At 41.8% G+C, this 26,007-nt stretch overlaps 1 protein-coding gene across 4 annotated transcripts in view; it reads right to left on the bottom strand.

Moving 5' to 3' along the window:
• Positions 1 to 26,007, bottom strand: part of LOC109030060 (LIM domain only protein 3) — a 249,357-nt gene that overhangs the window by 188,509 nt on the left and 34,841 nt on the right. For 2 of the 4 annotated variants that reach the window (XM_019040848.2, XM_072301326.1), the window contains exon 1: positions 13 to 274. The exons of 1 other annotated variant lie outside the window; for it this stretch is intronic. The gene's annotated coding sequence lies outside the window, so the exon portion shown is untranslated. Of the gene's footprint in view, positions 1 to 12; positions 275 to 26,007 lie in introns of those variants that run through there. One more of the 4 variants, XM_019040824.2, reaches the window with a different exon arrangement.

The following is a 26,007-nucleotide window of genomic DNA, read 5'->3' as shown; positions in this document are numbered from 1 at the left end:
AAATCAACTCACGTTTAATCGGCTGTTGTAATCTTAAAAAATCAACTTTTGGTGACGAATTTAAATTCCAATAACCGCAGAAACTTGACGATCAACGCCCGATTTTCCGCGTAAATTCAAAGTAAACGTCCCAACACGAAAAACCTAAAAAGAAGGATCCAAGACTCAACTCGAGAATTCCGACGTGAAATCACGTTGCTGGCCACGTGGGGTAGCGGGACGAAAGCGCGTGAGGGCTTCGCTGCTCTTGGCACGACGTTCAGACGTCGACTGAAACTACCCCGAGTCGGCTGCGACGAAGAGGGCGGCGTGAGGGATGATTCGGGGCGGGCTGGAGCCTGCGTCGCTGGGTGCCGCCTCCCCCGATCGCGGTCTCGCGGTTTTTTCGCGCCCCGTTTTTTCCGGCGCGCCCCTCATAGGTCGGCTCCCGACACCTCCGCGGCCCTGGCTGGCTGGCTCCGCGTCGTCTTACCCCCCGACGCCCCCCGCGGGAGGACGTCCCCGCCAACGCGACCCGTCCGAGGATAACGCCCCCCGACGACGTTCCGGGTGGGATTTTCCCGGTGATGGGGAGTCGTCGGCATGGAACTATTGATGAGTCGAAGTTAGAGGACCCTAGATAGACAGAATGAGGCCATTTCGTTGTTTCCTTTAGGATAGAACGTGACTGAATTTCAATTTGCCAAATTTCCATTATTACCTAATTTGCATTATTACCAGGAAAATCTTGAGCATTTCTAACTGAAAATTTTACAGATTTTTCTTCTTTGGAACGATTGATGAGCCAAAGTTAGAGTGCTACATTGGCCATTTCGTCGTTTCCTTCACTAAAGAACGTTACTAAATTTCAATTTGTCAAATTTCCCGTCGCAAATTTCATTATTACCGGAGATTATTGGGCATTTCTAACTGAGAATTTTACAGATTTTTCTTCTGATCTATCCCTAACGACGTTGCGGACGTAATTTTCGGGGTGATGGGGGGTCATCCGGATGGAACTATTGATGAGACGAAGTTGAGAGTACCCTAGATGGATAGGAAGTGGCCATTTCGTTGTTTTCTTTACTAAAGAACGTGACTAAATTTCAATTTGCCGAATGTCCCCTAATTGCCATTATTACCAGGAGAATCTTGGGCATTTCTAACTGAGAATTTTACAGAGTTTTCTTCTAATCTCCCCTGACGACGTTTCGGGTGGAATTTTCCCGGTCATGGGGAGTCATCGGGATGGAACTATTGATGATTCGAAGTTAGAGGACCCTAGATAGACAGAAAGTGGCCATTTCGTTGTTTCCTGTACGAATGAACGTGACTAAATATCAATTTGCCACATTTCCCCGCGCAAAGTTCATTATTACCGGGAGATTATTGGGCATTTCTGACTGAAGATTTTACAGATTTTTCTTTTGATCATATGCAAAAAGCAGAATTGTTACCCGTGCACTCAAAATGGATCTCGTCAAAATTTAGATAAAGATAACGTCTATTAAAATTGATTCATATATTTGTAGTTCAAGGACAAGTCATTTTTTTTTTTTAAAAAAAAAAAAAAAAAAAACTTCTGATGAAAGAGCCTTGCACAAAAAGGGCTAAAATTCGCCCGTTTTCGGGCCCTCGAAATTGGGGTCGGTGTGAGGTATTTTTTCATCTATAGGGTGACCCTTTACACATAATAAAATTTCAGATTGAGTATACGCACCGTTTTTGAAATATGGGGGGGGCAAAGTCCCCGATTTTTACTCATATTTGCAGGTATTTTATAGTCGAACTTCGGCTGCTACAAGGTACCGGATGTAGATATTGAAGCGCGGTTTGCGGTGATTTGTCAAGCTATTTCTGGATTATTTTTTCACATCTTTTACAAACCCGCAAATGGTTTTTCGGGGGGGGGGGGGGGGAGCTTTATTCATACTATCATGACCGTTCGTATACGTCTTACTGGCATTAATTGCTTCGTTCTCGACTCCTCTCCACGCCGTAATCATGATGGTATTTTCTGTTAGGAATCTTTCTTCTTCTTTATATTTGACCAATTCTAATGTTGTCTCCCCCTTTCTCCCTTTTTAAACCCCCCCCCCCCCAATTCTAAACACTCCCTCTCAAGTGTATATTCCTGTGCGGCAGATATGAAGGTGTTATTTGTGGGGAATTATTTTCTGTCTTTATGGTTGATAAACTTTGACCCCACCTATTTCCTCCTTCCCCCCTTTACCCCTGTTTCACCCCCCCCCCATTTCCACCGTACCTTACTCGAAGTTGTCTGCTCCCTCTGCAGCAGAAATGAGGATGTTTCCGGTAACTATTACACTATCCGATAACTATTATACTCTCACAAAAAAAAGTATTCAAGCATGTAAAAAAGAGAAAAGAGGGGGGGGGGCAGTGGAAAGAGGGAATAAGGTAGGAAATATGAACTAGTGAGGGGGGATGGGAAAGAGAAAAAAGGGTGGGGGGTGTCTCCCTTGTATTGAGTTTAAAAAAGTAAAAAATTCTTCGCTGGAAACATCCTCATTTCTGCTGCGGAGGGAGCAGACAACTTCGAGTAAGGTACGGTGGAAATTGGGGGGGGGGGTGAAACAGGGGTAAAGGGGGGAAGGAGGAAATAGGTGGGGTCAAAGTTTATGAACCATAAAGACAGAAAAATAATTCCCCACAAATAACACCTTCATATCTGCCGCACAGGAATATACACTTGAGAGGGAGTGTTTAGAATTGGGGGGGGGGGGAGGTTAAAAAGGGAGAAAGGGGGAGACAACATTAGAATTGGTCAAATATAAAGAAGAAGAAAGATTCCTAACAGAAAATACCATCATGATTACGGCGTGGAGAGGAGTCGAGAACGAAGCAATTAATGCCAGTAAGACGTATACGAACGGTCATGATAATATGAATAAAGCTCCCCCCCCCCCCCCCCCGAAAAACCATTTGCGGGTTTGTAAAAGATGTGAAAAAATAATCCAGAAATAGCTTGACAAATCACCGCAAACCGCGCTTCAATATCTACATCCGGTACCTTGTAGCAGCCGAAGTTCGACTATAAAATACCTGCAAATATGAGTAAAAATCGGGGACTTTGCCCCCCCATATCTCAAAAACGGTGCGTATACTCAATCTGAAATTTTATTATGTGTAAAGGGTCACCCTATAGATGAAAAAAAACCTCACACCGACCCCAATTTCGAGGGCCCAAAAACGGGCGAATTTGTGCATGGCTCTTTCCCGGGGTGATGGGGAGTCGTCCAAATGGAACTATTGATAAGACCAAGTTGGAGTGCCCTAGATAGATAGGAAGTGGCCATTTCGTTGTTTTCTTTACTATAGAACGTGACTAAATTTCAATTTGCCAAATCTCCCCTAATTTGCATTATCACTGGGAGAATCTTGGGCATTTCTAACTGAAAATTTTAAAGATTTGACATTTCGGGTGGAATTTTCCGGCTGAGGGGAAGTTGTTGGGATGGATTTATTGATGAGTCGAAGATAGAGTGCCTATATAGGTCATTTCGCCGTTTTCTTCACTAAAGAACGTAACTAAATTTCAATTTGCCAAATTTCCTCTCGCAAATTGCATTATTACCGGGAGATTATTGGGCATTTCTAACTGAAAATGTCAAAGATTTTTCTTCTGATCTACCCTAACGACGTTTCGGATGGAATTTTCCGGGGTGATGGGAGAGTCATCGGGATGAAACTATTGATGAGACGAAGTTGGAGTACCCTAGATAGACAGAATGAGGCCATTTCGTTGTTTCCTTCACTAAAGAACGTGACTAAATTTCAATTTGCCAAATGTCCCCTAATTTCCATTATTACCAGGAGAATCTTGGGCATTTCTAACTGAGAATTTTACGGAGTTTTCTTCTAATCTCCCCTGACGACGTTTCGGGTGGAACTTTTCGGGGTGATGGAGAGTCATCGGGATGGAACTATTGATGAGAAAAAGTTGGAGTACCCTAGATAAATAGGAAGTGGCAATTTCGTTGTTTCCTTTCACTAAAGAACGCGACTAAATTTCAATTTGCCAAATTTCATTATTACCTAATTTGCAATATTACCGGGAAAATCTTGGGCATTTCTAACTGAGATTTTTAATGATTTTTCTTCTGATCTCTCCTGACGACGTTTTGGATGGAATTTTCCGGGATGATAGGGAGTCGTCGGGATGGAACTATTGATGGGTCAAAATTAGAGTACCTACATTGGCCATTTCCTCGTTTCCTTCACTAAATTTCACTTTGCCAAATTTCTCCTGATTTACATTATTACTGGGAGAATCTTGGCCCTTTCTAACTAAAATTTTACAGATTTTTCTTCTTTGAAACTATTGATGAGTCGAAGTTAGATTACTAGACAAGAGTGGCCATTTCGTTGTTTCCTTTACGAAAGAACGCGACTAAATTTCAATTTGCAAATTTCATTATTACCTAATTTGCATTATTATACAGGAAAATCTTGAGGCATTCTAACTGAAAAGTTACAGATTTATCCTCTGATCTCGTGCAAAAAGCAAGGAAAGTTTGGATAAAAAATTGCGGTAATGTAAAATTGCGTCCTGATATTGGACTCCATGCTCACCTATAGATATTTTTGCGATTGATACCAATCGAATCCACTAAATCATAAGCATTATCACGGAAGAATTACATTTTTCCTCGCATCGTCAAATTTTATGGTTTTAAAGTTGGTGAGTAATAGAGAGAATATGCACCAACATGAAGGCGTGTCAGTAAGCATTTTTAATGTCTGTGGTAAGATTTAAATTTAAATATGTACTAAATTCAGCAAAGAGGAGCCAAGTCGCAATTGATAAAAACAAAAAAGAGGTTTAAAATTGTATCCTCTTTTAAGACGGATTGTAGAGAACGCAACATAAGTTCATGTGTTGATCACTAAATATACTGACGGCGGAACTCCAAATTAACCACGAATCTCGAATTGTGACGCTGTCGACTTCCTGCCATATTTTATTATTTAAAAAGAAAACCTCTCGATGTCGTTTTTTGAGAAACTTCCGTAATTTTTCTTTTATGTTAGTAGAATATTCTGTATACATTTTAAGCCATTCAAGTTGGCTTGTTTCTCTTCGAAACAATCAAATAAGAGCGGAAATTTTGAAACACCGCAATAGAGACAAGTGGTTTTGCACTTTAGTCATTTATAAGCATACTAGAAGATACCACATGTCGACGATGTCAGTCGGCAATCACATAACTTGGTTTGCGACGTCGCAGACTTCCTGTCATACTTCATTTTTTATACAGAAAACTACTCGACGGCAATTCTTTAAAACTGCCGTGATTTTTCTTCTCTGTGCGAAGAAAATTCTGCAAAAACTTCAAGGAATGATGACACTTTGTTCTCCTTCAAAGAAATAACAGAGGCGGAGATTTTCAGATGCTGTGAACGAGATATGTGATTGCGGACTTACGCCGTCATTATGCATAATACATTGCGGTCAGTAATCGGCGCAAACAGCATATTGGCGCCTACGAGAGTGCAGGAATACTTCACGCATTGCGCCTAACACTGTGCGGTCGCTTGTCGGCGTGGAGCGCATCTCGACGGCAAAACACCGGACCACTAATCTCGGTTTGCGACGTTGTAGACTTCCTGTCATGCCTTATTTTTTAAATAGAAAACTGTTCAACGTTAATTCTTGAAAATGTCTGTGTTGTTTCTTCTCTTTGCGAAGAAAACTCTGTGAAAACTTCAAGGAATGATATTGATTTGTTCTCCTTCAAAAAAAATAAATAAATGACGGCGGAGATTTTTAAACACCGCAAAAGAGATACGTAGTCTGGTAGTTTCACTATCGATATGTGTCTTTTTAACTAATAATTGGACGTATCTCTGTCAAACGGAACTGTGTCCATTATGACGTGAGCCCTGTTACGCATGTATTTTTATGGGTCTAGGGGCTCATGTCTTAGGTAATGCACATAGTTCCGTCTGATAGAAATACGTCCAACTATAACTAGAAGTGTATTATAATTAGGAAATTTTTCCTTCACAAAGATTGCCAATCCTCCGTACCGTAAAGAGTTTTTTTACTCATTAGTTATAGGCGTTGAATGCACAACACTTCGCAAAAAACGACAATTTTCCTTCTGATCACGTTTTGCAATAAAGCGGAAAATACAAACTCTAATCATTAAAAACAATTGTAAGTCCCATACACAGATCTTATCCGGAGCAAAATCAATGAACGAGGCAACATCTGGCCGTGCTCTTTCCAAGACGCACGATAGGGTTGACCGTTGCCAAATTCATAAAAACTCCAACACTCCTCTCGAGAATAGTGATGAATGATTCCCATCAAAATCCTTCAACGATAATCGATACAGCCTCAAAAACAATAATGATTGTATTCATGCGAATTCATGACAGTGCGAATGTGCATTAAAGTACCTTACATTTTGTGTAAATGAGGGGCTTAGAGGACAAGGCGCATAAGTGCAGTTTTTGAAAAAATGAGATATCAATGATTTCAAGTAACGCTTGTCTCAATGCATATTCCGTGAAAAATTCCCTCGCAAATTCTACTTCTTAAGCACTAAGAAGTCAGTTTGAACTTTCTTACCGCCATAAGGCTCCATGTAATTTCGAGACTTCAAACACGTCTTTCTCGAAATAGCAAAAACTGCACTTGTGCGCCTTGTCCTCCGAGCCCCTCAAATGTAATCGCCTATGGAAAGAAGAAATTTGATGCCGAAAAGTTCACACTTGAGACAATTGTGCCATTCGGAGAGAGAAACGTTTTATGAGCATTTTCCCTAAAAAACTCCTCTTATCTCAGCGAGAACTTACAGGTAGCTTTAGTCAAAGAATCACTCTGTTAGCAGGGATATATGGTTGAATAAAATTAATTTGACTAAAACTGATGTTTAGAAAGTCGACACTTAAGACGCATTTTTTACATAACTAGTTTTGTTAATGAACTTCAAAGTTGTCTCTATACTTGTACATTCTCCAGACTTTTTAAGATTATTACGGGAATCGGTAGATTATTTTAAAGTAAGTTGTCTGTGATGGAGCTGGAAGGCTCCAATTATGATTCCTACCCTACAGAAATAAAAATATTTGTGATACTTTTGGTTAAGACAGGAAGCGAAACACAAAGTAACACAAATTTTGTGTTGTTTTTGGTACAGTTTACGGTCAATTTAGCGCAAATAACGATGGAGAGACCGGGAAAATGCACTCCTCCGATTACGACGTTGGTATATTTACTACTCGTTTTGTATTAAATTGCTTCAAGAAAACTACCCGGCATTTTCTCTTGAAATTTTCAACCGAAGGCTGGTGTTATTTTGTGTTTTACCATTGAGCATTTGAGGCGCTTCCCGTATTAACCAAGCTTTTGTGTCTTTGTGTATTTAGGTTCCGATAACGTTACACCAGAACATATGAATCAGTCTATATTAAAACCAAAAATGTCCATGGTAAACTGTGCACTTAGCGGTAAAGATTCAGGCTCCACTGAAATCACAATTTAAGCACCTCCTTCGAATTATTCTAGACACGAAGGTACCAAACAAATTAGGGTATGCAAACAAAGAGCGATAGGATGACAAAATAGGATATTTGAATAAGATAAATCTGGCATCGTGCTTAGATGAAGGGCTCACGCGGATGTTCCACCCCTCCCGAGCGATTCCAAAGGTCGTGCAGTATATCAGTGGCCCAATTCCAATACTCCTCGTAGCGGTTATGTGCGTTCTGAGTTGTTTTTAATATCATGATTACCGTAACGGAGTCAAGAATCGCTTTTGAACTACCATCGACAGCCGTTACGCGCTTTTATTGTTATTGCGCTCTTGTTCCAACTTTTGAGACACTGCTCTCTACATTCATCCCTCATATTAAACGAAAAAAAAACGGAGGCAGGCCTTTGACTGGAGGGAAAATAAGTGACCCGTCGAGCGTTGAGAATTGTGCTTGGTTAGTGAGTTAGTCGATGTTAAAAACGATCATGTTCGAAAATTGAAAAATGATCTTTTTGCATGAAAATCTTCTTTGAGAGGACCTTCATCGTTGGATTGACACTACAAAAAACTCAGGCCGTGGAACTGCATAGGCGGTTCTACGGGTGTGCCAGTGGGTGCCGGGCACCCCCAAGCAAAAATTAAGTACGGTTATCGGAACTGTGAAATTACTGCTTTTAAAGATTCTGTATTCGCTCACACTGAGAAAAAATCCCAGCAATTAATTGAAAATGTTTTAAACAGAATCAATATTGATAGCCGTGTTTTACAAAGATTCTACTATTTTTTTATGGTAAGATTGTAGTTTTGATAGAAAGTTTTACTAAAAATTTTCTACATTGAATTTATACGTATTTAAGTAGAGAGGAAGGAGAGAAAGAGAATTATTTTCCGGGTCTCCTACATTTTCCACCTCTGGGCACCCCCAAGCATGAGGGTCTAGAACCGCCTACGCGTGGAAGTCTTATTTACGGGCTACATAGACATACCTTTCGCGTTCCAGGCTCAGAAGCGCGGAGGGCGCTCAAGGACGCGCGTTGATAAAGGCGCAGAGATACAACTATTCGTGCTTGATGGATGTCCGCGTTGCATCTGCAAAATTGAAGGCGCGATGGCGCGAGCTAGGCGTGAACTCGCAATGGTCCGCTCTATGCTGCCAAGGAGCCGTTAATTTGGACAAGCAGATATTCTACTTTTGGGGAGCAGGAAGTTTGAATGGATAGAGGTTGGACACGCTGATTCTCACTTTTGAATTGGATGGAAATTGAATTGTTGAATGCTGATAATTGACGCATAGTTGTGTGTACATGTGTTACTATACTGCCTGGACACTATCACATGGATACGAAAGGGGCTTGTGATGAGTACGTGCCTACGAAATGATAATATCATTTTTCTTATTGCTATTGTTGAAATCCTATAGGAAAGATAAGGAGCAAGGAAAGAAGTCCGGAAGTAACAATTACTCATAGTAAGAAAAAAAAGGCGGAAAAAGGTTAAAACACTGAAGTCCTACACACAATGAACCACTAGACAAGGTACGAATTTCAGCATTCTGATACGTGTTTCGTGACTAAAATTTCACGTAAAACACGATGCGCACAACAAAAATTACCGCAATTAACTCCTTACGAAGATATTTAATGATTCTTGATGCGTGAATTCAAACCACCCGCTCATGAAAACTCAATGCTCTACGTGATTCACATGGCGCGCTAAACGTTATCATGACAGTCTCTACGATATTCAAATGTGGCAACCTCGCAATTTTGACGCTTTGACTCACCTAAAGCGTTTTCTTTTTTTGATCGGTGGTACCGCCGATCACCAAACTGTGTTCGTTAATTGATCCGTCGGTGCTGACATCACGACCGGTGGCGGTACGACCGGTGGATTTGGTACCAAAAATTCACAAAAAAAATTTGGGAAGAAATAGAACCTGGAATTGGACCCTTATTTGAATTCACCCATGTACCTATGTTCAAGTTACGAAAAAAATTATCCGAAAAGGTGGGGGAAAAATACTAATTTTTTTCGGTAAATTCGGTTTTTAGTCAAAGAAATCTGGCAACGTCTAAAGGCTTATACGGCGTTTTTCCTTAGTACGGTAGAGTAGCCACCCCCTCTTGAACGAACCACGACGAAATCGGAGCGGGTTATTATCCGCTGGTGATCAATCGAAAACGCGAGAGCAACACTTGATGAATGTCGTCTCAATTCCTGATATCGCTCGCGGAGTCGTAGATTCGATCGCGACCCCCCCCCCCCCACCCCCCCCCCCCCCCACGGATCGGAGCCTGCCGCGCTGGCGAGAACCTCGTAATAACGAGTTATAAATAAGGGTTTAAGGAGTTATTGCCGAAAGGAGTTTTTGAGTTATCATAAAGGAGTGACTAAGTGTCGCTCGGGGAGTAGTTTCCGTTCATCTCCTCGCTTTAACGCCCGCCGCGGCCTCCGCCGACGTCGACTCATCCCGACTCACCTCCCTCCGAGTGAAGCCCTCGTCTCACGACCAAAATGAACTCATCAACTGCAAGATGGCGGAGATGCGCACTGGTTTTTGCGCGAGTCCGCTATCAAATCTGCCGTGATGGCGAAGAGAGCCGTAAGTGCAAAATTTTCAAAATCGAGTTTTCTTCGAAATTCGTCTAAACTCTTTTAGATGAAATTACTGAGACAGCTAAAACAGCAAAATTCATCCTAATTTAATGAAAACGAGACGTATGAAAAAGCCGTAAGTGCACAAAAAATGACATAGTTTTTTTCAAGACAGCCGTAGGTGCATGAGAGCCAATGAAAACAGTGCTTTCAAGAGGAATGCCGCCCTCATCTGCCGATTTCTAACCTGGAAATGTGTTTGTTGTGTGTCCAACACGCTACCACAAAAGCACGCAGAAGATAGCACTTACGGCTGTCTTGCCAAATACTAACCTAACATGAAACTGAATTTTACCTTTTTCATGTACTTTAAAATAAAATCGGTCGAGTTTTAATCCCCCAAATGATTTCTAGGAGTCTATCGAATGATTGGTTGCGATTTGACAAAGAACGGAGGCTTCTTTTAATAAAATGTTCCACTCAGAAGCTTCTCAGTGAGGCCCATTTTCTCAAAACTTCATTTTTGCACTTACGGCTCTCTTCGCTATCACGGCAGAAATGTTAGCGGGCCGTCAAATGTTGATGAACCCGCCACCTTGCATTTGATGAGTTCATTTGATCGTGAGACAAGGGCTTTAGATTGCGATGTCTTTTGGTCTTTCTTCATGTTTTGCCCCCCCCCCCCCCCCTGGAAGTTTTGCAAATTACTTCTTTCTCAAAAAAACAAAAAAATGGTAAATAAATATAGATTGTATTCGATACATCAAACAGGTGAGATTGTATCGATGTCGATTGGTCCAAAACATTAACATAGCCTCAAAAGTCAATTGAGTAATCAATAAGATACAATTGATACATCTCAAAGGCTAGCAATTCTATAAAACTTCTAAAGATAACCGACGAAAAATTCTATAGAATCTCGAAAAAAATCACTCAAACGCCTAACACTAAACTTAAAGCTTCGCTCCAACCCCTCCCCCCCACCACCACTACCCCCGTGTAACGCTTCGCTCTATACCCCCTACCCCCCTGTAACGCCGGGTAACGCTAGAAAAGACCCGCCTTGAAGCGTCGCGTAATTTAGGGACGGCCCCTATTTGACTCCACGTAGAGTCTCTTCATACTGAGAGTCAAGACAACACCCCTCATGGAGTCACAAACGGGAATAAAGATTACAGAAATTGAACGTTTTTCGTAATCTTTGATCGGCTCATTCTCAAACTCCTTTCTCCGTTCCTCCTCTAATTCCGTTTGTTCCTTGCCGAACACGCAATTCCCTGGTCCATTCCTGAATATAATCTTTGCAATCGGTGAAAATGTAATCTTTATTCCCGTTTGTGACACGGTGAAGGCCTAAGATACGGGAACCAATCAGAAATGGATTCACATTGTCTTGACTCTCAGAATAAAGGGACTCTAACTCCACCGAATAAATACAGCATCAAAATGATACCACTTGGGTCCGGAACCGCGGAACGGAACGATCCGGACCCAGTCGCGACGACGCACTATGGTCCCAATTCACTTTTCAGTGATCAAAAATCATAGCGGCTCTCCGTTTGAGTATAAATACAGTTAAGATATGTTTTCCTCATGATTTTGATGCGCTGAATCCGAATTTGACCTCCGATTTTCCCTAAAAAATCATTTGCAAAAGTTACCGTCATTTTTTCACATAAATCACAAACTGCCATACGATTGGTTTGTTATACTTGTTTAGATTGGATGAAAACCATGCGTTCATTGCACATACATGTACAGTTCATGCAAAATTAAGGATGTTTTAATTTTTTGACAGCCCCCCACAATTTTTTTTTTTTTTTTTTTTTTTTTTTTTTTTTAAAGGAAAACTAAATTGAAAAAAATAAATTAGATCTAAAATTCATTTGTATTTTAAAAATGTCAAAATAATGCTTCAGAGAAGACTTTTCCTTATGTTGATTTGCCGGGAAATGCAAATCGGGTACATAATAATTTTGAAGAGCGAGGGGTGCAATATTGTTCCGTTAAGAAAAATTCAATTAACAATGGATAAATATTCGGGGAGTAAGGAATTTAACATCAATAGGTACTTTCTAGGATTGAAAAGAGCATTCTTAAAGATAAAACTGCGGAACGGAAAACTTTTCAAAAAATCTCAAAAAGTCGGGGGAACCAAATTTTTTTCGAAACGGTTCACGAAAAGATTCATAGAAGCTACATAAGTGCGTCTCTGTAGATGCCAAAGTGCTTAGCACGTGTTAAGGCTGCAACTATAGGTGTTTTTCAGGGCAAAAAATTGAATTTTTCTGGGGCAAACACGTAGTCACGTAAAAAATTCAAATTTGGTCGAAAAAGCAGGCGGTAGAAATTATTTTTGGTTCGGTTGCCTTCCTAAGGATCTGCAGAAACGACTTAAAAGTGTCTTTGGAGGTGCCAAATGTCTCAGAATATTTTTCGAGGGGCTTTCCAGGGTTGTAATACAGTATTTTAAAGGAAACACGCAGGTACGAAAAATATTCAAAATCCGTCCAAAAAGCAAGAAGAACCAACAATTTTTGGTTTAAAATCCTTCTTAAGGATCCATAGGGACTCCTTAAGCACGTTTTTGGTGGTGTCGCATGCCTCAAAAAAGTTTAAGATGACTGCAGATTGATCGATGGCTAAACTTGCTAAATACCGTTATTTTAGCCACCGACTTAGAGATCTAATAAATTCGATTTCTCGAGAAAAAGCAAACCAAAGCACGAAATATTTCTACGGTAGCTTCCCAAGGATGTGTAGAAGGTACCTACCTAAAGGTGTCTCATTAGGTGACCTTTGGTGACTTTTTTTTAAAATGAAAGTACGTGGGAAAAATCGGCATTTTTTCATGAAAAATAGGTATCCAACTTCTACCTCGTGTAGAATGTATCAGAATGCCTCGGAGAAAAATTGTAATTAGTGCGTTACAATCCTCTTAGAGTCCTCTACAAAATGGTATAAGCAAGAATTCTGAGAGACCATTATTCATGATTCAGGAGAGGCTCCGAACGCTTTGTTAGAAATAGCCACTTCACGGGTCAGAAAATACATATCTGACTATTTGCACAGTTTGTGACACTTTCAAAATGACTAGAAATTTTTTTGAGGTATACTACGTGTAGTTTATGACCCACAGATACTATATTTATCAATTTTGACTTGAAAAAAAAATGTCGTCCAATTTCACAAATATCGATTTTTGAGCGCTCCCGAGCGGATTGGGACCATAGTGCGACGATGACGCGAACCGAATTCGGTCCGGCGCGGCGGTCTCCGGAGAGAAGTTCGCAGAATTCGAATCGGAGGGCGCAGAAAAGGAGAGGGGGCATATTAATCATGAAAAGGTGTGTGGTCACGGTTTCCTGCATGTTACGCCAGATGTCGCCACTCGCCGATCCGCGCACTGGACACTGACACTATTATTAATTAACAAACTCCAAACACTGCCGTGCCGTCTCCTCGCCGGCCAGCCACCCCCCCCCCCCCCCACCTCCTCCTCTCTTCCCCCCCCGCCTCATCCCGCGTTCATTAATCGTTTTATTCCCCCAATTAGGTATTCATTCTGTGCAGTGATCCTAAAAAAGGCGCTGTTTGCTCGCCGTCACTTTTGCGAAATGCAAATCGACTCGAATGAGTTTTCTCCCCCCCCCCCCCCTCTTACCGCCCCTCCCCTACCCGGGAAATGGCTCGCCCCTTCGCTCCGTGTGGCGGCTTTTTCCCTTGGTTAATCGCGATCTCTGTGACGTAGATGCATCGGTGCCGATGAATCGCATGACCGTTGCCAGATTTTATTCATGTCCAACCTTCCACTGCGTAGAAAGGGCGTACCTCTATTTCCATACTAGCCGTTCTGGACGCGCGAAGCGCGTCCAGAACGGCCAGCCAAGGGGCTGCGTCCCCTGGACCCCCAATCACTCGCTACGCGAGTGACATTCGGCTCGCCCCGCGAACCATTTTTCTCAGTGATTGGACGTTTGATCACTAAAATGTATACATTTTGGAGACTCTGGAGGCAAAAATGATTTCGTCATAGAACCTTGTTGCCGGAGCGTGCCATCATTTGCACATGAATAGATGTGTGGAGATGAATCGATGATGGGGATCGATCATTTCTTCAAAAACGCATTTGACTGGGACGTCATTCCATCGGGTGGCGGAAAAAGACAATCCATGGATCTCCTTCCGCGATTTGACTCGCTGAAGTAGCAAAAGTTCATCTTTACTTCTTAAGAAGATTATCGGTGGCGTAGGGGTCTAAAAACTGCTCAACGATAGTACTGTTCGAGTTCCGAATCGCAATGAGCTCACTCGTGTTTTTTTCTCATATTTTCATCGCATATAAATTTCTCTAATGTTTTTGTTTTATTCTCTCTAATTATTCATATTAGTAATCATATCCTCATATCATTTCCTTCCCCTTTCCTTTTTCCTTTTCTGTTGCATCTTTGTCCATTTAAAATAGCTTTCCCCTAGTATACAATTGATGCTTCAAACGGAATCAATTGTTTTAATGACATTTCCGGCTAAATCATGGGTTTTAGGAAGGCAGTCTCTCGTCCCTCCCGGACTCTATTGTTGCCAGATAAGTTGCTTCTTTAGCACTTTTCCCAATTCAAATCCATGTAAAATATTCCCATTTATCGCACGATCTGGCAACCTCTCGAGTGAAATAGAAAAAGGTAGAATCGCTGAAAGTATGGATCCTTCGAAGTTTATATTAATGATGAGACCCGGAAAGCATACGATTAAACGGAGAGCAGGGCTCACGTGAAACTAGAGATACGACCCTACGTCAAAGGAGCGACGAATTGTACTGTATTTGGTAAGGCCTCGCGTATCCGCGGGACGTTTTCATGGGATTTTTCCCAAGTTCGAATCGCAGGAATGAAACTTCTGGGATTTTTCCCGGTTACCGTCTCGACGGGACGAGGCTCATACGGTCCTGCGACTAGTTTGCGCGGGAAGATAACTTAGTTAAAGTCGAGTATTTAGCCGGGATTAAAATAATAATTGCGCACTCAATCGACAATTAGACACATTATTTTAACTAAACAAACATGAACAATGGAGTAATCAACAAAATATCGCACAATTCGTTTACACTTCTTCTTCTTCTCTCCGGGTAAAAGGACCATACTTGGTACTGGGAAAAATATTGATTAACTCGATATTTTTCCCAACTTCGTAAGTGGGATTTTTCCCTGGGACAAATCTCGTGAAAAGGCCCGTGGAGACAAGGCTTAAGGAATTCTACTTAAGCTCTTTAATTGAATGTATAGTTCTACTGTTACGACAATCGCTATCTGCGTGGAGCGTTTGTATGGAAGCATATCGACGGTAAAACTGCCAGACCACGTTTTTCGGTTTTTGTAGTAGACTTCCTTATTGTAGACTTTCTGTCATACTTTATTTTTTAAGAACGTCTACATGATTGGAGGAATACTTCACGCATTGCGCCAAACACAGTGCGGTCGCTGGTCGGCGCGAGAAGCATATTAGCGCCTACAAGAGTGCAGGAATACTTCACGCATCGCGCCAAATACAGTGCGGTCGCTGGTCGGCGCGAGAAGCATATTAGCGCCTACAAGAGTGCAGGAATACTTCACGCATTGCGCCAAATACAGGCGGTGCTGCGCTGCGCTGGTCGGCGCGAGAAGCATATTAGCGCCTACAAGAGTGCAGGAATACTTCACGCATCGCGCCAAATACAGTGCGGTCGCTGGTCGGCGCGAGAAGCATATTGGCGCCTACAAGAGTGCAGGAATACTTCACGCATTGCGCCTAACACAGTGCGGTCGCTGGTCAGCGTGAAACGTCTATCGACGGTGAAACTACCAGACACGTAGCTCGGTTTGCGACGTTGTGGACTTCCTGTCATACTTCATTCTTTAAATGGAAAACCACACGACGTCAATTCTCGAAAACGTCCGTGTTTTGTCTTCTCTGTGCGAAGAAAACTCTGTGGTAATTTCAAGAGATGATATTGATTTATTCTCCTTTAAAAAAAATTTTAAAAAAATGGGAGCGGAGATTTTTAAACACCGCAAACGAGATGCATGGTCCGCGTTTAAAGGAAAGGAACTAACTTCAGCTATTACCAAATTTAATTGGGCTATTCAATTTTTTGTGCCAATTTCTGTGAATTATTGTACGAGGCAAATTGCGTGACATCTTCGAAGGAATCCGCACAAACATTCTCTCGTACAAAATTAAATTGAACAGATAAATTTAGCATATCTTATGTGGTTTGGTTCTTTCTTGCTGAACGTGGTTCATTTGGACGAACTGTTCATGCGGCTCAGCCGAAATTCATCTCTTTTCATCATATCGTCACTTTCCGGCCAAAGTATCACAAGCGCCATGTGACGTTTCAAAATTTCCGCCGCCATTTTATCTTTTTACAGAGAATTTTTGGGTGCGAATCTGTTTGGAAATTTCACTGAACTTTATCGACAGCACAAAGGAAATTCAGCGAAATTTTCGGACAGCTTTGTTGAAAAATTTCTCTGTAAAAAAATGAAATGGAGGCGAAAATTTTGAAACGTCACAAGGCGCTTGTGATACTTTGGCCGGAAGGTGACGATATTCTTTATTTTACGAAAAAGTCGCTAAAAACGCTAGAATTTTGTCAAACGATTTACGCTCTCAATCTTGTTTTGCACGACGGATAAAGGCACTCAATCTTAACACCGTGAAAACCTTCCAACCTTTCTGTTTGACGAACATCAGAATTCACCTAATCTACATTTTCCCGGAACAGCTCATCGGGTCTAGAGTCCCTTTATACTGAGAGTCAAGACAACACCCCCTCATGGAGTCACAAACGGGAATAAAGATTACAGAAATTGAACGTATTTTGTAATCTTTGATCGGCCCACTATCAAATTCCTTTCTCCGTTCCTTCTCTCATTCCGTTTGTTCCTTGCGGAACCCGTAATTCTCCGGTCCATTCCAGATTATAATATTTGCAATCGGTGAAAATATAATCTTTATTCCCGTTTGTGACACTGTAAAGGCCTAAAATACGGGAACCAATCAGGAATGGATTCACATTGTCTTGACTCTCAGTATAAAGGGACTCTAATCTACATTTTCCCGGAACAGCTCATCGGGTCAACCTCGAAGAGAATAGGTTAGGAAGCTGATGGGAATGATGAATTCGAGCCTTGAGCCTTAAATTAAATTGCACCCCTTGGAATAACATCGCGCCGCGCTGCGTCACACGGTGGCTTGATCGGGGTGCAAACACGCAGGAACGTCAATCAAGCCGAGCAACATTGAACAAATCCGTCCGCGTGAAATATTCGGGGATTTTCACTAAATTCGCAAAATATTTCACGGCGCGCCTCGTGAACGGATAGCTTCGTGGTTAATGATGAGGATAAGTTAAAGCGGCGTTGCCAAATGAAACAGAGGGCACATTGTGCTAAAGACTAAGGGTTGAGATCTTCCGAACCACCAAAACGAAAAAGAAGGACTAACTAACTAAAATCGTTACCTGCCGGCCAAAGTATCACAAGCGCCATGCGACGTTTCAAAATTTCCGCTGCCATTTTATTTTTTTGCAAAAAAAATTGTACAACGAAGCTGTCCGAAAATGTCAATGAATTTTTTTTTGTGTTGTCGATAAAATTCAGTGAAATTTTCAAACAGATTCGACCAAAAATTTCTCTGTAAAAAAATCAAATAGCGGCGAAAATTTTGAAACGTCGCATGGCGCTTGTGATACTTTGACCGGAAGGAGACGACATGTCGCTCTTATACTGTTTTTGGTGCGCTCTGCGACACCGAGCTGCACTGATAGCGATCCTACCAGAGCTCCTCCAGCATATCGCATCTCCTTATGTCCTGCCTTATCCCATCGATCCACTATTTGGCAGGGCGTCCTGGCGTCAACTACGTTTTCTGTCAGGAGGGACCCAATCCAGAACCTTCCCAGGCAACCTATCATCTGGCATCCTTTGCACATGCCCATACCAGACAAGCTGTTTCGTGAAAACGTCATGCACAATCGTGTTTTCTTTGACACTCCGACCGATCTACGCCAGTGCAGTGGTCCATCTCGGTTGCTTTAAGAATGTCCTGGGACTGTTCCTTCAACTGCCACACCTCGCGAAAAGGAAGGAACAAATGTTCAGAATTGATTTATTCTTCCAAAAATTCGATACATTTCTGTGTGGTCAGTTCCCTTCATTTAGGGAAAAAAATGTTGTCCGCGAAAAACAAGCGATATCACAGTGCAGTAAAACAACGTAAATATTGCCATTTACAAAAAAACAGCCCTAAGCGAGCATTAACCTTCAAGGGGAGCAATGCTGCTGTGCTAAGGAAAAACGCCGTATGAACATTAGATAGTTGCCTAATCTCCTCCAATAAAGTGTTTATTTTTAAGGAGAGTTATGAATATTTTATCTTGAAATTTTCAGATGAATTAGACCCGATTGTGAATGAAATTCTCTAAAAAAATTCGAGAACAAAATTAACATTAGAGCTGGTGATTTTGAAGAGATGACTTAAGAACTAGGCAAGGGGGAGGGGGGGTCGGAAGAATTTCAAGCTATTGAGGATACCTTTTCTTTTTAAAGAAAAAACCGTAAACGCGGACATTTTAAAACGTTGCAATCGAAATATGAATGCCTAAAATCGGAAAATGCGTATCGTTAATGCAAAGTCTCATAATCTCTATAAATAGATTTTATTTATTCGAAAGGAAGCTGATAAAACTATCTCTTTGGGAGTACATATGAATATTTTTGAATGGGAGAGGAAATTTTCAGGAAATTTCAATTAAAAATGTTGGTTGATTCCTGAAGAACTGATAAAACATTAGCGGCAACTAGCGACACCCGCGCAATCGGACAGGGTGGCTACTAAAATTCTCTTGCAAATTTTCCTAATAGTTTCCGGATTTTCCCTAGAATTCTAGATGAAATTTTCTGATTTTTGGCGCGGATAAATTGACACTCGTTTGCCTTTTCAAACCATTACTCTTGATGAATTGAATCAAATGTTTTTTTTTAGCATGTGCTAAACTGCAAGGAGGTGGTTAAGAAATGTGGTTAAGAAGAAGCAACACGCTCGAAATTTCCTGATCTAAGATCGATTTTCCTGAAATTTTCTTGGTTTTCCCTGGAAAATTTCTAAATTTTCCTGAATTACTCCTGATTTTTCCTGATGACATCGAATTTCCTAATGGTCTCCAAGTTTTCCGATTTTTACTGATGACATCCTGTCGGAGATGCGCAACCGGCTCACAGTGGATCCAGTCAATAGGAGAGGTTGGACGGAATTTGGAAACTTTAAACGCTGATAACTCCGTTTATACAAAATTTTGAGGTTCTAAAAGTGGTTCCATTGGTTTTCTCGTGAAGTTCTCTTTAAGAGGCACTCCTTTTTTTAGTTTAAGTTTAAAATGTGACGATTTAAACTTAAAAATTTGCAGTTTTAGTCAAAAATTCATGTCCGACCTCTCTCATAGACTCGATCCACCGTGCGGCTGTAGCCATCAATGAAGTTTTGGAGTTTCGCCCGTAACATTTTTCACGGCTTGCAGTGGCAACGCTCGAAAATTTGACGAAAAGTGATGGCGTCATCTTGTCTGCGGTTCTTTTCTGTGGCCGGAGTCACAGTCGCGCTTTGGTCAGCTCTGTCCCGGCTGTTCGCCATGACGCATGACGTCGGGTTGCCGCCCGCATTTGCCCAGTTCGGCGGTCGCTCACCCGAGTGACCGTTTTTCATACGAAAAGGCCTTTTTCCCACACAACTCAAACGGAAGCGGCAAAAGCTACCGCGGGCACCCCGACATTCCGCCGCAGTTGCCACATGCGATGCTGTTGTCAGGGCAAAGGCGTTTTCTGACTGAAAATCGTACTGCACTGAAAAAAAACTCTCGGCGTTTTTACCACGGTCCGTTGGTACCTTTACCATCTCACTTTTTTTTACCAATTATTGGTAATTTTACCAAGATAGACTGGTAAGCTTACCTAAATACCGGTATTTTTTCTGTTTTTTTTTTCAGGTAAGAATACCACTTTTATTAGTAATCAATTCCCGGTAACTTTGCCATTTTATGTCGGTAATTCTACCACAGTCGATAAAAAATATTGGCGTTTTTACCAAGGTCCAGTAAAATTACCGAGAAAGTTCAATAATTTTACCGAGATTTCTCGGTAAAATTACCAACTCCATAAATGGTAATTTTACCAAGAAAAAACTGGGATCAAATAGAACCCTGAATTCTAGGTAATTTTACCCTTTTCTTAGTAAATACACCGAGATTTTTTTTTCAGTGTGTACTTGGCGATAAGGAACTACTATTTCTGGCCCATCTGTAAAATCACCCACCTAGGTACATGAGTAAACTAATAGTACATGCATTGTTTCTGAAATGAGACGGAAATTGCGGTTCATTATTGCAAAGTTTAGTCCAATAAGACTTCGTTTTGCAATATGGTGCCACCCTCTCTAGCTCATCCATAAAACCACCTATCAGCATATAGAGGCACAGGCTGCCGGCTCATGCATCATTACCATAATGAAGCATAATTAGATATCATTTTGCAGTAAGAAGGAACCACGATTTCAGGCTCATCCACGAAAGCACCTATCAACATAGGGAAACTGTTGGCTCATGCATCATTACCATAATGAGTCAGAAACAAAGGTTCTTTTTGTAAAATGTGGATCAATTTCAAAGAAGCATAATTAGATATCATTTTGCAGTAAGAAGGAACCACGATTTCAGGCTCATCCACGAAAGCAACTACCAACATAGGGAAACTGTTGGCACATACATCATTACCACAATGAGTCAGAAACAATGGTTCTTTATTGTAAAGTGCGGATCAATTTCGAAGAAGTATAATATGATTTCATTTTGCAGTTAGAAAGAACCTCTTTTTCTGGCTCATCCATAAATGCACCTATCAACAGAAAGAAGTGGTGCGATCCCAATTGGTGGAAGCGGGTGGTTGCAATGGACCAAAGAGGTAATGTAATAGACTAACTCATTGACTAACATTTGACTAACTCATAGACTGCAGCCCGCAGCAGACCCTTGGGTTAGTCCATCATTTTTCCTTTTAGTCTATACCACTCACCCGTTTCAACTAAAAACAAGAAGAAAAAATCCAACATGAGTATGTTGGAAAAGCGTGCCGAATGACTGAAATGTTGGACAAATACCTCTTATTTTCACGTCTTTGCTTTTTGCATCAATTGGTACATTTTGCTAAATTTGGGAGAAAATATTGATTCATGAACGCTGTATGTAAATTAATTTTAAAGATTCCGTCCAATTGTCTTGATTTTAAGCTGATATGCGGCATTTACGCACGACCGTGATTTGGGCGAACTGCCGTGCATCGAAATCGCGTTCAGTTAATCTCTTCGGATTTCGAACTGTAACTTCTCTCCTATTCGACCGATTTGTACAAATGAGGTCTCTTTTTATTTGTACTTCAACGGAAAGTAAAGAAAAACTCGCTAAATAGACGGAAAACAATTTTTGAGAAAATTTGGTGGATCCTGGCATCACGGTGAATGGTTAATCGGTTAATCGCCTCGCCGTCTTTTATTGCCTTGCTCGAAACCGGACACCCAAAGCTATATCGCGAGATAACTGTAGTGGTTTAAGTGGATTTCGGCAGGGGCCATGGTTAGTACATAGTATAATGAGTCACGAGGCTCATCATACAGATTGCACTTACAGTGCAAGACGCTCATTGGCTATAGAGTTTTGGCGGGAAAGAAGGTTCTAGAGTTGAGTCCTCCGAGCGTAAGAAAGCTCCTAAGAGGTTTCTGTCAAATTGAATAATACGGTTTTGACAGAAAAATGTTCTCAAGGGTTTCCAATTAGCAGTTCATTAGATTTTTTGGTAAAAGACCATCAGGGCTTGACAGTGTAATGGTTCAAAGACAAAGAAACGGGTGCGAGGAAAAAAGTATTTGGACGACCCGTTGAATAGCATTGGTTGATCTGTGTGCTGTACTATGGTACATCCGAGTGATTTCAAAAAGCGAGCCCTACTGGCACGCTTAAAACCGCTCCATTTCCACTTTGTCTACTTTGTCTTCTTTGTCTATCGCTTTGCCCATCAATTTCAATAATCAACCCGCCGGTGTAAAAAATACAATTTATTCCGTTAACATTCGGCAATGCCGCACGGTCCAGCTAGGCGGACGCAATGCAGTGCAACGTGGAATTGGATTATGCGCTTATCTATACACGAATGAATAATAATTAACGGGGAATATTGGGAGCAATATTGTCTTCGATTGGGTATATTAATCGCTCAGTTTTGAGTTTTAGCCCGGCTTCGATAAACACGGCTCCCGTAATCTGATCTCCCGCGATATTGCACCCGGAGCGATGAGAGCGGAAGCCCAGCGCAAAGCTCCACGGACGGGGGACCCGAGAAAAATCCATCGACGATTATTCACGCTTTTATCTCCCTTGGCCAACACGCGACTCCACAGCGTGGTGTCAAAAGCTCGGGAAACTTTTTTGACGATGTTCACGGTTTCGTTTAATGTTTATTCAAAAATCACGGTGGAGGTTGATGAGAGGTGGCCACTCTACGGACACGCAGTCACCCTCACTCATATCCATCACTAGTACTGTAGGTAACATTTTGATTGCGATAAATAACATTTTGCGAGAAATGTGGACTATAATGGACCAGGGGAGCTTGGGACACAACAGGAAACAACGGAATGGCCTGATTGCGAAAGTGAACAAATCGAATATTAAGAAAAACGTTACAAATTTCCTGATCATTTCGTCGTTTCCCAGACAAATGGACTGGATTTTGCAATTTGGACCTATAGATTCTAGCTCGTCTGAAAAAATACTTATGTGCATATGGAAACTAATGGAACATACGATGTTTTTAAACTAGGCCAGAATTTATAGTTCCAAATTGCGAAATGTAGTCTAATTAACATAACTCCATTCCGAGGTTGCAAAATTGGCTCAAACAATTCAATTTTTTACTAGAGTATACCTGTAAAATTTTTGTTCAAAATGTATCTGATTTTTGCATGTGATCAGGAGAAAAATCAGTGAAATTTTCATTTCAGTTAGAAATGCCCAAGATTTTCCAGGTAAAAATGCAATTTGTGATGGGAATTTTGGCAACATTCGATCATAGTTACGTTCGCCCGTGAAGAAACTACGATTTGAAACGCGAGGATCCAATATATATTAAGTCTCCATATCGTCACCTTACGGCCGAAGTCTCACAAGCGCCATGTGACGTTTCAAAATTTCCGTCGCCATTTTATTTTTTACAGAGAAATTGTTGGTTGGATCTGTTTGAAAATTTCACTGCATGCATGTTATCGGCAGCACAAGGAAAATTCAGTGAATTTTCGGACAGCTTCGTTGAACAATTTCTCTGTGAAAAATAAATAAAATGGCGGCGGAAATTCTTAGACCGTGCATGGCGCTTGAGATACTTTGGCCGGAAGGTGACGAGATATCTCAACTACCCGTACAAAGAATTCAAAGTTTAGCCATCGATTTATTTTATGCTGTTTCATGTTAAACTCTCGTCCTCGTCCGTATCACAACCCCGCGCCGGAATGAAGGGTTGAAAGCTGCAAGAATCTGCAGAGCCTGCTGCGAGGCTGAAAAGCCTCCCCCACAATCGGCGGAGCCTGCAAAGCGGAGGAGCGCTCTCAAATCATTCATAAATTCTTTCGTGACAATGCAACATTCTTTGAGCACCGGCTCCGCATCGGTTGCCAAATCGAGCCGAATTATAATTTCCAGATAATTAAACGGTTGAATCCGTATTTTCAAAGGAGCTCGGCAGCGGAGGTCTTAAAAAGTAATCCGCGGCTGTTTTTGTTTTATCTCTCCGGGAAATTTTAAAGCTCCGCTTTGACAAATTGTTATTTCATGTTAAACTCGGGAGATCTTAAAGAGCAACATTAATTACTGGTCCTTTCGGGCTTGCGTCGCTTCGGGTTCTTGGTTTGATTCGTTTTAAAAAAAAGGAGAGAACATCTGAGTATGTTATAGACGCGTGCATGGTTTCCTGATAAAAATAGGACGAAGCTTATTTCAAGAGCACTGTGAATCGCAATTTCCTAGATGTAGAGGTGGGCTCTCAGGGTAGGGTGGGATATCCCCTCCATTTTGGCCTCGCTTTGAGAGCTTTTTTGAGCTTGCGAGATGATTTCAGAGAAAACCAGTGGCACCATCGTGTTTCTCGCGAACTTTTACTTAAGGATCAATGGTCAAATCGCAAATCCCTCACACATGCAACATCTCCACGGAGATGTTGCATGTGTGAAGATTTGCGATTTGACTGCTAATTCTTATGTAAAAGTTCGCGAGAAACACGATGGTGCCACTGGTTTTCTCTGAAATCATCTCCCAAGCTCAAAAGAAGCTCTCAAGTGAGGCCAAAATGGAGGGGATATCCCACCCTACCCTGAGAGTCCACCTCTACATCAAAACAAACTCTCCATGCAAAGATAGGGAGCAAATACATTGACAGGGTTGCCGTGATTTCAGTTTTAGAGTCCCTAAATAAAGTGGCAGCCCTGTCAATGTATTTGCTCCCTATCTTTGCAATGGATTGTTTCTCTTCATGTAGAGGTGGACTCTCAGGGTAGGGCGGGATATCCCCTCAATTTTGGTCTCAACTTGAGAGCTTTTTTTGAGCTTGGGAGTTGATTTCAGAGAAAACCAGTGGCACCATTGTGTTTCTCGCGAACTTTAACATAAGAATCTACAGTCAAATCGCAAATCCCTCACACATGCAACATCTCCATTTCCCAGGAAACTCAGTTTTTTATCGGAAGATACTTGGCAACGTTTGAAGGCTCATACGGCGTTCTTCCTCAGGACGGCGGACCGGGAACACCACATGAGCGGAGTTAAATTGACCCTAATGTTGCGCGATTATTGAAGAAGACAGAGCGGCCCCGAGCCGGGGGGCCGGAGCAGGCAGGCGCTCCGGCTCCGAGCGGCTCGAAAACTTTGAAACGGTTTAGAGTAATGGCGCTTAAAACAAGAAGCCAATTTGCTCCGGATAATTATGCGGGGTTTAACGTGATGTTCATTAACAGGGGTTTAGGCCCCCTCCGCGCCCTGGACCCGGGCCGGGAGAGCACCTAGAAAACAAGTTTTTATTTTGCATATTAGATCCTAGTTGGGGTCTTTGTGGGCTCCAAACTTGGTACGAAATAACTTGTTAAGCTTAATTAACCCCAACTAGAGGGCCCCTCCCCCCCCCCCTCGCCCGCGCCCCGCTCACAATACCCCGGTGCGCTCCCGCACCTTCTACTTTCGACGACTCTCTAATTAACACAACACTCGTACCCCGCCCCTCCTCCCCGCGTGGAAAAAGTACCCCTCTCTTCCCGTCCCTAGTCTTTGGCCCAAGTCAACTTTTTAACCGCATGATGGGCTAAAACAATTTTCAATGGCCGCTTTTGATGGGGCTCGTCGGGGGCGAAAAAATCGGACCCTCGGAAAGGAAACTACGGGTCGTTTTTACGAACCGATGACTGATTGATTGGAGGAGCATTACGACGGTCTAAGTCGGCAATCACATAACTAGGTTTGCGACGTCGCAGACTTCCTAACCGCATGATGGGCTAAAACAATTTTCGATGGCCGCTTTTGATGGGGCTCATCGGGGGCGAAAAAATCGGACCCTTGGAAAGGAAACTACGGGTCGTTTTTACGAACCGATGAATAATTGATTGGAGGAGCGTTACGACGGTGTAAGTCGGCAATCACATAACTCGTTTTGCAACGTCGCAGACTTCCTGTCGTACTTTATTTTTTAAACGGAAAACTACTCAACGGCAATTCTGTAAAACTGCTCGATTTTTCTTCTCTATGCGAAGAAAATTCTGCAAAAATGTCAAGGAATGATGTCAATTTGCTCTCCTTTAAAGAAAT

Source organism: Bemisia tabaci, chromosome 6 (assembly GCF_918797505.1).
Source record: "Bemisia tabaci chromosome 6, PGI_BMITA_v3".
NCBI lineage: Eukaryota > Metazoa > Arthropoda > Insecta > Hemiptera > Aleyrodidae > Bemisia > Bemisia tabaci.
This window is presented reverse-complemented; position numbering and strand designations above follow the sequence as displayed.